A 13,803-nucleotide genomic window follows, 5' to 3' on the forward strand; every position below is an offset into this window, starting at 1 on the left:
TATTTAGGGCAGAGTATCCTCTGTATCTCTTTCTCCTGTTTGATGGGCATATTCATCTATCCGGACCTTGAGCAGGTGGTTGACGAACCATTCATAAATCATAAGTGAAGAATGTACTAGTAGCTATTTGTGCATCTGATTTGATTGGTGGTTCCTGCTGTAGCTTTTAAAAACCATGAGTCTGTGGCCATGAGCAAAGCTAGCATGGATGGCATACCTATAAGCAGTTCCACGATCTATAGATTAGATAAGCCAGATTCACTTGGAATGGGAGGCACGGGGAATCCAACCAACAAAGTGATCATCAGGCATGGATGAGCTAGATGACCTGCTTGAAGATGTAGAAATGATACTTGCTGGAGTTTACTTGTGGACGGTAGCGGTTCATCAACCACTCTTTTGGTGCTTCTGACTAGACTGTTACAAACTATGAGCACCTTCCAGGCATTAACATGAGCACTAGCTACTCATCAGCCCAGTAATTTGAAGTCTGTCCTTTCATCTTCCATTAATATTCAATTTCCTTTGCCTAATGATTCGGTTCATACTCTTAATTTCCTCTCTAAAAAAAGGGCAACATAAAGAGAAATAGTCTAGCTCCGGGACAGGGGAATTTTATTTAAAGAAATTAAAAAATCACAAAAAGCATTTGATTTCGCCCGGACTCGAACCGGAGACCTTCAGTGTGTTAGACTGACGTGATAACCAACTACACCACGAAATCTTGTTGTTGAGTCAGCCAAATGTACGTATATTTATTCGTTAATTAAAGTTACGCCAGGTGCCAGCAGCTGTGCGGGCCAGAGCAGCAGGCCATCTCCCAGGCGGGCCGACGCAGCTGATGTTCTATCGAGGAGACAACTTTAATTTAGCTGAAAATAGGTATTTACATTTCACATGCCATTTGCAGCTCTTCTTGATCATATTAATGATCAATACGCAGAAAGGATATTAGTTTTCAGGACATGCTCAGAATAGACAAAGAAAGATTGTAATGAATAACGGAATCACAATTTGATCTAGCTGAAGCTATTGCCTAAGGCTTGATATGTTCTATCTAAAGTTAAAATAGGCAGGTTGCCTTGAAAGTAAGGACCATTGCATATGTACTCTTTGAACTAGATGTGAGTTTCTCAGTTCCATGTGCCGATGCTAAATTTGTACTCGTGTATGCATCATCCTTGTTCTAAAAATCGGTGCATTATCCATCTAGTTTGACTTGTGGAAAGTGCATTATCTGTTTGTCAGATGATACTCTACTTTTCGTTGCTCATTCTCGGGGACTACCACCGAGGGATGCTTTCAGCTTGCTGTTCGTGTTCTTCTTCTTCCTGTTTGTCAATCTATTTTTCCATGTATTTCGTACTGCACTGCTTGCCTTCTTCCTAATCGTGAAATCTTTTTTGTCAAACAGATGATTCGATATTGGGGCCACAGGCCACTGTACAACGAGGATCAAATGGAGGTTCAGAGCCCTGATCCTGGAATTGCGTTTGGATTTTCAAACTAGGCAACAATCGAGACTGCGAGCTTCTGTCCAGAAGACGCCTTGCAGACTGCAGAATGAGCAGAGGAGAGATGCTTATACTGTTCGAGTTCTAGACTCGGATGGAATGGAGATTGAGAGCCCGCCCCGTTTGTTTTGTTTGCAACTTTGCATGTTTGTTTGAGCTAATGGAACGGCGACGGCCAAGGGAGGGGCGGAGGCTGAGGCTCCGCTCGCAACTGCGGAGGTGGTGCTGAATTTGGACTCCACTCCACATACAAGGTGAGGTCATTACTCCTTAATGTGAGTTACTGGAACGTGCTCATCCATTCCCAAGTTATTACCAATGGAGCTAAAAGTTTTGTTGATAATCAATTCCTCTGCAGATTATCAGAATGCATTCATTTGTTGTCATGATATCAGTATCAAATACTGTGGAGCCCTCAAGGTTAAATAGGAAAAAATATGACGCATCTGCGCTCCTTTCGACTTCACTTGCATGCTGACTACAACAAGCCAATGAGATTTTGGCCACAATATCAGAAAATTTGCTCTTTTCATTCAATTCCAAATAAAAATCCTCCATTAATTTAAATTTATATGCTACTTTTGTATAGGCTAAGTTTTCCTCTATATTAAAAATTAGAGTAAAATACACCACCGATCCTTAAACTTGTAAGGATGTGTCGTCTCGATCCCCAAACTCGTAAAATGTATAATTAGGTCCCCAAATTTTAATTGTACTACGTACGTAGCTCCCAAATCTTCATAATTTAGCTAAATCATCTATGTGGCATGCTGACTGGGCTATGACTAGACTTGACATGTGGGGCCATGTGCTGACCCCTTCTCTCCACTATCTCTCTTACGTGAACTTAGACTTTTGGGCCGAGGAAGGGGGGAGAGAACAGAGACGGACGTGGTGTCGTCCCTGTGACCTTGCCGTCCACCATGGCCAGTTGCCGGAAGCTCCATCATCCATTGGCAGTTTGATGTTTTGAGTATCTAAAAAAATGAAATGCAGATCTTCTCTCTAATGTCGGTTCAACCTCCATTCTTTTAACCTTCCATGATGCACTCAAATTATCTGCATTTCATTTAACTGACAAGCTACACATACTCATAGTTAGTGGTTCAGTTTGACATGGTACAACACTTGGAATTTCATTTAAACAAGCTGTGAAATCTGAGTCCGCAACATTCTTGCTGGATGCAAGAGTCTAGAAAAACGTAGTGCGAAGACTTACTTCCGATGGATGCTGATGCTTTCCGTATCTGCATATATAAAAGGCATGCTCTGGATGTTATGTTTACAAAGTTTTACGTAGGTCATTTAGGCATGAAAAGTAAATTTACTTCACTTGCTTAGCATAGGTAATTTTTTATTGGCCAAGCAAGAAACATATTACTTTCAGGTTTGTAGTATCTTGGGCCATATCTGAATTTTTCACAACCAAGACATCTAGATTTTATACGGGGAAAATATGCCCGGAAAAAAATGGAAACTTTTTTGTCAGATCCATGTACTCACATATGTGCGGTACTTGATAGGTAATCTTACAATCTGAAAAATTCCATGTGGCTAATAAGGCAGAATGCTATACTTACAAAATACAATCTGATAGAAGAAAATGGCAATGCAAGGTGATGAGAGATGTATGTTTTGTGCTGAAAATTAAAATATAGATCAACTTTTGTTTGGGTGCTCGATGGCTAAATACACCTGGAACATGGTGGCTTTGGTGACTGGGGCTTCCATGCAGACCAAGTTCCTCCGAAAAGTTTTGGATTTGGGTTCAGACTTACATGCCTTGTGGGGTGAAGTTTCATATGGTTGCTCTGGCAGCCATTTATTGGGCACTGTGGAAACTGGAAAGCCAGATAAAAACATCTGTTTTGGAAAGAAAATGATTAGATCTACTCAGATCATCCATTCTGCTTGCTGATTTCTCTCTTATCATTGCGCAAAGCTTCAGAAAGAAGGCGACAAGGAGATGCTGGAGGCTGGAGCGGATGCACTCAGGACGAGGGCGTTACACTTACATCAGCACCAAGCATCCCCGGATGACACTAGAATGGTCCTCCTGCACTGAGGATCGGGTTGACGTAGATGGTAAAAAGGGAAGCTCGACTGAAGCTGCAAGTTCCTTTCTATACGATGCATCGACCCTTGTGATACAGATACGAAAAACCTTGTAATAAGCTTTTTAGATGTCGCTGGTCACTGTCTAGCTTTATAGTACTTGCAAGATCTTAAAACCCTGATGTGCGGGTGGTGTAATGATAGACTGATAGTTTCCCAGACAGTAGGTGCAACCCTGTGTGTGCTTAGAAGTTAGAAGTAGAGAATGACTTTGGTAGAGGTTCCAAAATTGTAATTTCGTTCCTTTGTAAGTAATGAAATCCAGTTCGCCCCGTCGTGGAAAAGTCATGGAAAATGTGATGATACATCTATGCTCAAAATGGTGAGTAGTCATCTGTCGGGTTCAATGGCCAACAACGATCCAGTTTGTATATATAGTATCAGACTTAAGATTTTTGTATGGTTCAAAATGTATATATGAGGTTAATTATTCTTCATTTTCAGAAGTTTTTTTTCTCGAACTAGGATTCATAATTCTGTTGGCAGTATTTGAATGGCCCTTGTTGAACATTAGACTTAATGGCGGGGTGGTCCGCTTGGGCGGGTCAACACGGTCTAGGGGAGACGATGAGGTGTGGCTGATCGGGTGGCTCTGGTGTGGGCGGTGCTGGTGCGGGCGCTAGAAGGCATGTGGGTCCTACTGCAGTACTGATATACAAACTCCACGGCATCCACAAACTTTATTTCGGGAGTGTGTCCAACTATAGTCTTAGGTATATGACTCATGTTGTCTGTTAAACTTTAGTTCAACAAAAATGTGATGTTTCATATTCTTTGTGATATACTTGTATATTTCTTGGTATGGGATAGAGGAGGGAGAAAGAGGAAGTAGAGAGTGAAAGTGATGGAAAAGGAAGAAGTTCATTTTTAACCATCTAATTATCACCTCAGTTTGGTTTCAACCACGAAACTTCAAAACCAAGATCTTTGACCATCCAACTATCAAAATCAGATAAATTTAGCCATCAGGTTGTTTTGGTGGGTGGTTTTTGTGGCGGAACCGTCCAACTTAAACTGGTTTAAATGCGCCTAATCGCTGCCGATGCAGCAATTATGCGAAACGCACTTAAAACAGTATAAGTCTGGTCGTTCGTCGAGTGCCCCTAGGACTCCTCGAAAGATCCACGTCGTGTCTCATAGCCATACATCAGGATTGTATCCGCGATGGGATAGCATCAACAAATATTACATTTTTACATACATATACGAGGTACTAGTTATTACAAGACATAGTTTGAAGCAAACTTAACAGTGCAGGTTAGACAAAGGTTCTAGGATTTTTAAACATAAATGGTTCAGGAGGGAGATGAGCATTTAAGATTTCTTCTAAGGGTATTGTGAGACTCATAACAATACCCTAGTTTTTTGGGGCTTCCTCCTCGGTGGACTCCTGCGGTGCCTCTGAAAATAGCCACAAGGGATAACCCTGAGTACGAGGTACTCAGCAAGGCTTACCCGCCTAACCAATATAATAGTTTTTCTTGGAAGTACATGATAGCCTTTTTGGTGTACTTGGCTGACACATTTTTGCCAAAAAGCTTACTAAAAGTGAGACCTTAGCTTTATCTTTTATTTCGATTAAGTCATTACCTAACCATTCTAGGTGATGATAAAAGACTATTTGGAAACAACAAGGTATTAAGTCATACACCAAACATTAGTAGAAAAATATGGCATTCATGAATTTATGCTATGATGCTCAACAGTGATCAAGTGCATTCATAACCGAGAATTGCGGCGATCCGGATCAAATTACATCCTGCAGGAGAGAACTCTAATCACCAGCTATATACGACTGTCCAGGTCGTACGTAACGACTTTTCGATTAGCAAATCCAATGATTGGGAATAAGACTACCCGGACCCAGGGACGCACCCCCACATGGGACCCCACGTCTGGCCCGATCACCATGTGAGTTTCAGACTACGCCCCTGCCAATCTCCAGCACGTCAAGCGCGGGTACGAAGTATTCCCGATCAGAGGGTTTACTAACCTACTGGGCTTTGTTGGTCCCATACCCAGTAAGTGATCAGATGTCTTTCACTTGGTCAAAGGTTAAGACAACGAATCGGGCCTTAACCAGATTAAACTAGCAGACAGAACTACATCCTTAGCTTCTGTCCGCTTCTTAATTTCCAAGTTATCTTTCTATAATTAACATGCATGACTCAATATTTACTTTAAGGTTTGGTAAAGCAAGTGTTTGAGCAACTAAGCAATTCTAGACTTGGGTTATTTCTAAAGGTTTGAACAAGTGGCAAAGATGTCCTTAAAACAAGGTATGATAATGCACAAGAATGGGTTTCAAGCAACTCCTAGACTTAGTGCATACATATAACAGATAACCGATAATTGGACACATGAAATAGTGACTCCAAAATAATAGGTATAATGCACCGGGGCTTGCCTTGTTCACTAAAAAAGTTAGCACCGTCTGAAGGGTTGGCCTCATAGGGGACCAATTCAAAGACTTCCTCAAATTCCGGAGATCCTTCTGAATATTCCGAGAAATCCCCTTCTGGTGCTTCGGTGTCTATAACACAACATATGCAGGAGTTAGGGATGCAACTTTTTGCATATAAGACTATACAACTTTCCTTCATGATAAAGTTGCAAGCCAAAAGGACTATACAATTTATCATGATAAAGTTGCAAGCCAACACACAGAAACCCGAAAAGATTAACCTACAATTTTATTTCCTTAACTAACCTTATCTAGGGCTTTTTCTTTTATTTTTAGAAAATGTTATAATTATTTTCTAGCCTTAAAATCTAATTTACTATGATTTAATAATAATTTGTGATTATGAAAATGTTATTCCATATTTTATGCATTTAATAAAGATTAAGCATTTATTTAAATACCTTAAAAGAAAGGCATTAAATAAATACCCAAATTTTTATTATTTTTCTAGGGTATAAAAATTTTAATGCATAAAGGAAAATAAAATAAGCCTAACAAAATTGGTTTCACTAATTTTGGACACTCCTAGAAATTTCTGTGATTTAAATGGTGAGATTCGGATTTAAACTATTTATTCTATAAAAGAAATCTAATTGTTCCCGAAAAACACCCCGGTTTTACTTTTCTCACGCGACCCTACTCTAGCCCCTCTCTCTTACACTGGGCCCGCGCCTCGGACCCACCTCTTCTCCTATTCTCCTTACCCGCCGGCCTACTCTCCCCTCTGATGGGCTCCCTGGGCCATTTTTCTTTTTCTTATTCTTTTCCTGGACCGGCACCGGCCCACGGCCCGGCTCTCTTTTTCTTCCTCTTTAGCGAAACCTGGCCTGCTGGACCCCTGGGCCTCCGGCCTCTTTCGCCAACGGCCGACCGCACCAACACCTGGGCCTCCGGAACGCTGGCCCAACTGACGCCCGCGCCCGACCGACCTGCCTCCTTTTCTCCCCCGCCTCCTCTGACTTGCGGGCCCGTAGCACCCGAGGCTTCTTCTTCCTCCCGCCAAAACCAGGCACAACAGGGGGCGGTGCGGCTCGTCGGCCGGCGCCCCACCGGCAACAGGGCTAGGCCGGGGAAGCATCCCCATGCTCTAACGCACCCGTGCGTGGCGACAGCTTCCCGGGAGATGGCCGGAGCCATTCCCTCCACGGCGGCGGGCGGCGGCGTCTACGGCCGGTCGTGGCTAAGTACGACGACGGCGCAACCTACCCAGACAACTACTGCTACAGCTTCCTAGTGCCCCGAGGACTCGCCTACGACTACCCAAACGGACAGAGAGTAGCGGCAAAAGGGTGCTCACCGTGAGCAGGAGGTGCGGCGACGGCGGACGGAGACGACGGCGGTTTATGGCATGCCGGCGGAGAGACTGGGCAACAAGTTGCTAGGGTTGTTGGTGGGGTATGTATGGAGGTGTGGATGGAGGGAATCGACGAGAGCGGCGGTGTGGTGGGGGAATTTGCTAGGCGACGGTGGCTTTGACAGAAAGGGCGGCGGCGCTAAAAGAGCAGGCAGTAGAAACGGTCGGCGGGAGCGGTAGTTATTCGAAGCTTTCACCGTGCGCATGTTTGACACCGTGGTCTACTCATAGGCTTGTGTGGTGAGGAGGTGGCCTAGCTATGTGAGCTGGACAGCGGCAGAGGCACCGGCGGCGACACGTCGGGCGCGGCTCTGTCAACCCCCCCTCCTTTCTTGTTTTTCTGATGTCCGAAACTTCAGAGCTCCACCACGGTCAAAATCGCATCCGACGGTCCACAAGTCACTTAACCAAAGTGTAGATAAACTTGAGCTCTACAATTCGTATTTAAACCTTTGCCCGAGATAAGCATCCAAAAGTTTTCAAATTTAAGTTTTTCTTTGGCAAGTAACTGAATCCTTCTGTACTTCCCATTCAGTTCGTCAGTCATTCGATATGGTCATGTACCCATCTGCTAATTCATTTTCAGTGCACCAATTCCATTCTTCTTAGTCCAACTTCCATCCATTTGTGTTCTACAACTTCCAAAGATTCCATTTTGCCCATAAACACTTACACCTTTTGCTCTACATTTCTCTGAAATCGGCTCCAAACTCGGCTACATGTTGCTGTTTCAGACTTAGACAAATTCAGTAGTGCAGTCTACCGTGACAAGGTGCTAACTTTGAGCCTTCATTAGAAATGGTTCCCTCTACTATTCTTGATCAACAACACCTGAAGATACTTATCCAAAGTCCATACTCCAATATGGTATAGCTGTCTCGACCCACTTATTTGATCAGACTGCCCGGGATCTTTGGCTCGCCATCGAGGGCCTCTTCCACGCCAACAAGTAGTTTCGAGCAATCTTTCTTAGCCACGACTTACACTCCATGACACAGGACGACTCCTCCATCATCGAGTACTACAGCTGCATGAAGACCCTCACTGACGCCCTCTACGACGTCGGCCATCCTGTACAGGACTCCCAGCTTGTCCTGAACCTCCTCCGTGGCCTTAACCCACACTTCTCCAATACCACCGATGACATCACCAATTCCACCGCTAGCTTCCCATCCATCGCCCAGGCGCGACACATGCTCGCCCTGAAGGAACTTTGCCTCGCCAACAAGGAGAAGATCTCCAACTCCACCACCCTCTTCGCCGAGAACTCTTCATCATCTTCATCCTCTAGCTGTAAATGCAGGTGTCGCCTGCCGTCTGGTTCTGTCCAGATTGGCAGTGGTGGTACCAATAGTAGCGGTGGCAGCGGCGACAAGAAGAAGTGGCAGCAGAAGAAGGGCGGCGACGGCTTCCAAGCACCCCCTGGCGGTGGTGGCTTCCATGGCGGCGGGCCTCCATAGCCCACCAGCCCGTGGTTCTACTTCAGTCCGGGGCCTAGCTCCTACGGCGCCCCAGGTTTCCAGTAGGCCGGCAGTCAGGGCGGTGGGGGCTGGCCTGCTAACGCCCCTAGCCTCCTCGGCCGCCCTCCATAGGCCCACACCACCTACACCCCCGTTCAGGTGACCCCTTAGGTGCCAACCTAGGATCAGGCGGGCCTGGTTGCCGCCTTGAACTAGATGGCGCTACAGAACGGCGGCTGGGTCATTGACTCAGGTGCATCCGGCCACATGTCATCTTCGGATGGTATTTTTCTTTCCTGCCTTCCTCCCTCTTACTCCTCCATTACTGTCGGTAACGGTCACACCCTTCCCGTCATGTGCCGTGGCAACTCCACCCTCACCACCCCCACCTCCCACTTTCACCTTAACAATATCATTGTTGTCCCTTCTTTAATTCATAATCTGATTTCTGTTTGTCAGTTTACTAAGAACAATAACTGCACCATAGAGTTTGACGCTTTTGGTTTTCTGTCAAGGATTTTCCGACCAGATGCGTGATTCTTCGCTGCAATAGTGTCGCAATCTTTACACCATGCCTCCAACATCCAGCTTTGCAGCGCCGCACGCCGTCCTTGCTATCTCCTCTAGTTTGTGGCATCTCCGTCTTGGTCATCCTGGTCCTGCCGCCATCGCTACACTTAGACAGACTTCATCTATTGCCTGCAATAAAGACAGTCACACTCTATGTCATTCATGTCAATTAGGGAAACATGTGCGGTTACCTTTCTCACATTCCAGCTCTTGCAGCTCTGCTCCTTTTGAGTTAGTTCACTGTGATGTTTGGACTTCTCCCGTTGCTAGCATTTCTGGTTATCGCTACTACCTAGTCATTTTAGACGACTTCTCGTATTTTTGTTGGACGTTTTCTCTAGTTCACAAGTCTGAAGTCGCCTCACACATCACTAACTTCATGTCCTAATAGTCCCCACCGACTAGGATACTGGTCGGTCCTGACAAGTGTGCCCGCCCGACCAGAACGTGCGGGCCAAGGATGTGATGATACTTGGAGCACAAGTCAAGGAGGCTAGGCGATTCAAATCAGCTCGTTTATTGCAGGATACTTGTTGTAATCCGACTCAGATTGCTTTCCATGTAACAACTAGCTAGATTAGATTCAAACCGACTTGTAACCCTAGGCTGTGAGCCAATATAAGGCAGCCAAGGGCGCCTCCTGAGGGCATCCCATGTCAACTCTCAGCAATACAATCTAGCAAAACACAGGATCTAGGGTATTACTCTCCGGAGATCCAAACCTATATGAATCCTCGTGTTCTTGTGATTACCTTCGAGTTCTTGGTCTCACGATCCTCTCTACCTACAAATTAACCACTTGGGTAACCCCCCGGTGGGTTGCCAGGCTACTAAATCCAACAAGCAGTTTCAAGTCTGGAGAACAGTAAAGCAGACCTCGGTGTCAGATATGCGGTAGGACAAATCACACTGCTATTGAATGTTGGCATTGATTTGAAGAAGATTTTCAGCCATCAAACAACAAGAAGTCAAGCTTAGCCACCTATGGTGTTGATACTAACTGGTAAATGGACAGCGGTGGGACAGCCATATTACCAATGAATTGGACAAGATGACGGTACATGACAAGTATGGCGGTTATGATCAAGTTCACACAGCGAATGATTCAGGTATGAAAATTAGAAGTATTGATCATTCAACTTTACATACCCCAGCTCGCAATCTTTTATTGAAAAATATTTTGCATGTTCCTAGTGCCCATAAAAGCCTTGCTTCAGTTCATCGTCTTGCCTATGATATTAATATATTCCTTGAATTTCATCCAAATTTTTCTTGCATCAAGGATCGGCAATGAAGAAAACTCTCCATCAAGGCAGGTGTGAACGAGGCCTTTATCCCTTAGTTCCCAGCTCTTCTGAAGCAAGCACAAGTAAAGTAGCGTTTGGAGTTAATAAGCCGTCCATGTATAGATGGCATAGTCATTTGGGTCATCCATCTTTTCCTATTGTTAGGCATGTTTTGAAGAACAATAATTTGTCGTTTCTAGATGATACTAGTAGTAACTCAGTTTGTGATCCTTGTCAAAGAGTCAAGAGCCATCAGTTACCTTATGCAAATTCCAATAATGTGTCTACTTTTCCTCTCCAATTAATTCATTCCGATGTATGGGGTCTAGCTCCAGAATGTGTTGGTAGACATACATACTATGTGAGCTTCATTGATAACTGTAGTAAATATGCATGGATCTATTTGCTTCGAAAAAATCTCAAGTTTTCCAAGTCTTCCATAATTTCCAAAACCTTGTTGAGCACAAGTTTGATAGGAAGATTTTATCCATGCAAACGGATTGGGGAGGAGAGTATGAGGGCTTGCATTCTTTTTTCCAGAAAATTGGCATCTCCCATCGAGCTTCATGTCCTCATGCTTACCAACAAAATGGTTATGCAGAAAGAAAACATAGGCATATAGTAGAGGTTGGGCTTGCTCTCCTTGCTAACACATCAATGCCCTTGAAATTTTGGGATGAAGCTTTCCTAGCTGCCACTTATCACACATCAATGCTAACACATCCTGCCTAGAAAAATCATCAATTATCACACACCAATAGAGCTTCTTATTCAGAAAAAACCCAACTATGCCGCTCTTCGTGTCTTTGGGTGTGCATGTTGGGCAAATCTTCGGCCATTCAACACAAGAAAACTTGCTTTCCACTTAAAAAGATGTGCCTTCCTTGGTTATAACTCTATTCACAAAGGATTCAAGTGTCTTGACATTCCTACTAGTTGTGTGTATATCTCTCGTGATGTAATATTTGATGAATCTGTTTTTCCCTTTGAAACACTGCATGAAAATGCTGGTGCTCGTCTCCGTCAAGAAATCCATCTTTTACCAGATCATCTTTTGAATAATAGCTCCGGGGATGTAAGTTGTAATGCTAATACTACTGATGATCATAATCCACATTATGGTTCTAGTGCTGTGTCACATGTGCAAGAGCGATCAGGAGAAAATTTGGCACAAAATGATGTCTAGATCATTCAAAATAGGCAAGAAACAGAAAGTTTTACATATAATGAAGCAAATTCGGCAGGCACGGGAACCGAAGATGATGTGTCGGCCCTGACAGGCACTGAATCCCAAGGGGATCCAGTCACGTCCCTGCGGTCTCCACACGCGTCGCCGCACGCATCCGTCCCTGGTGAGCCGCGTGGTGGGACGCGACAGGTGGGCGAGCCAAGCTCGGCGGGTCGTGCCACACCTGGCAAGCTGCGCGCTGCACCTGATGAGCCATGTGGTGAGCCACGCGTGGCGGGGAGCGTGCCCAGCCCCCAATCAACTCGTGGAGCACATGGACGGGCGGGTTTCACACCCGCGCTTGCACTCAGCACCTCAGAGTCAGTGGGGATTGTTCTGCTAGGATCTTCTACAGCTCCGAATTTAACTACAAAACCTGAGTTTGTATCCTTTCCAGTGCCAAATACTCCTCGTCCAAGGACTAGATCTCAAAGTGGCATTATTAAATAAAAAAATATATTGATAGGACTATCAGATATGGTTTCTTCTCGTCTATAGGCGAGCCACATACTCTACAAGAGCACTTGGGGATCATAGATGGACAAAAGCAATGGAAGAGGAGCTTATGGCAATTCACAAAAATAAGACTTGACATTTGGTTCCTCCTTCTAAAGGTAACAATCTCATTGATTGTAAGTGGGTGTATAAATTGAAACGAAAAGCTGATGGGAGTATAGATCATTATAAAGAAACATTGGTCGCTAAAGGATTCAAGCAAAGATATGGTATTGATTATGAATATACTTTTAGTCCTGTTGTGAAAATAGCTATTGTTCGACTTGTGCTAACTCTAGCCGTCTCAAGAGGTTGGTGTTTGAGGCAACTAGATGTTCAGAATGCATTTCTTCATGGTGTTCTTGAGGAAGATGTTTACATGAGACAACCTCCAAGCTTTGAGGATGCAAAATTTCCAAATTATATTTGTAAGTTGGATAAAGCTATTTATGGGTTGAAGCAAGCTCCCAGGGCCTGGTATTCACAGTTGAGTTCAAAATTACTTGATCTTAGGTTTAGAGCATCCAAGTCGTATGCGACACTATTTATTTATTCCAAGTCGAACACAACCAGATTTATGCTCATATATGATGATGATATCACAGTGACAGGGTCGTCCATGGATGCAATTTCAGCCTTGCTTAAAGATCTTCGGGAAGATTTTGCTCTTAAAGATTTGGGTAATCCAAATTATTTTCTTGGCATTGAAGTCAAACCAACTCAGGGAGGCATTATACTGTCACAAACAAAGTATGAGTTAGATGTGTTGAAAAGAGTTGGCATGACAAATTTTAAGTCTTCTCCTACACCTTTGGCAGCCTCAAAAAATTATCCTGTCAATATGGCACATTATTATTATTAGAAGATGGTACAAAATACTGCAGTATTGTTGGGGTTTTGCAGTATTTAACTCATACTCATCTTGATTTGGCTTTTGCTGTTAACAAAGGGTGCCAATTTCTACATGCTCCCACAATTGTTCATTGGGCGGCTGTCAAACGAATTCTAAGGTATGTGAAAGGAACATTGAATATTGGGCTTGAGATATGCAAGTCATCTTCTACTTTGATAAGTGCTTTCTCTGATGCGGATTGGGCTGGTAGCATTGATGATAGAAGGTCTACTGGTGGATTTGCTGTTTATTTTGGTCCGAACTTAATTTCGTGGAGTGCTAGACAACTGTCTCTAGATCAAGCACTAAAGTAAAGTATAAATCATTGGCCAATGCTACAGCCGAAACTATTTGGGTAGAAGCTTTACTATTAGAGTTGGGTGCGAAATTAAAAGAACCGCCTTATTTATGGTGTGATAATCTTG

At 43.9% G+C, this 13,803-nt stretch overlaps 1 non-coding gene across 1 annotated transcript; it reads right to left on the reverse strand.

Annotated features, from left to right (window-relative positions):
* Positions 1-650: 650 nt before the first annotated feature.
* Positions 651-724, reverse strand: TRNAV-AAC. Its single transcript has one exon. It is a non-coding gene; the product is annotated as a tRNA-Val (tRNA).
* Between the last annotated feature and the right edge of the window lie 13,079 nt (positions 725-13,803).

The sequence above is a fragment of the Setaria italica genome, chromosome VI, assembly GCF_000263155.2.
Source record: "Setaria italica strain Yugu1 chromosome VI, Setaria_italica_v2.0, whole genome shotgun sequence".
Lineage (NCBI taxonomy): Eukaryota > Viridiplantae > Streptophyta > Magnoliopsida > Poales > Poaceae > Setaria > Setaria italica.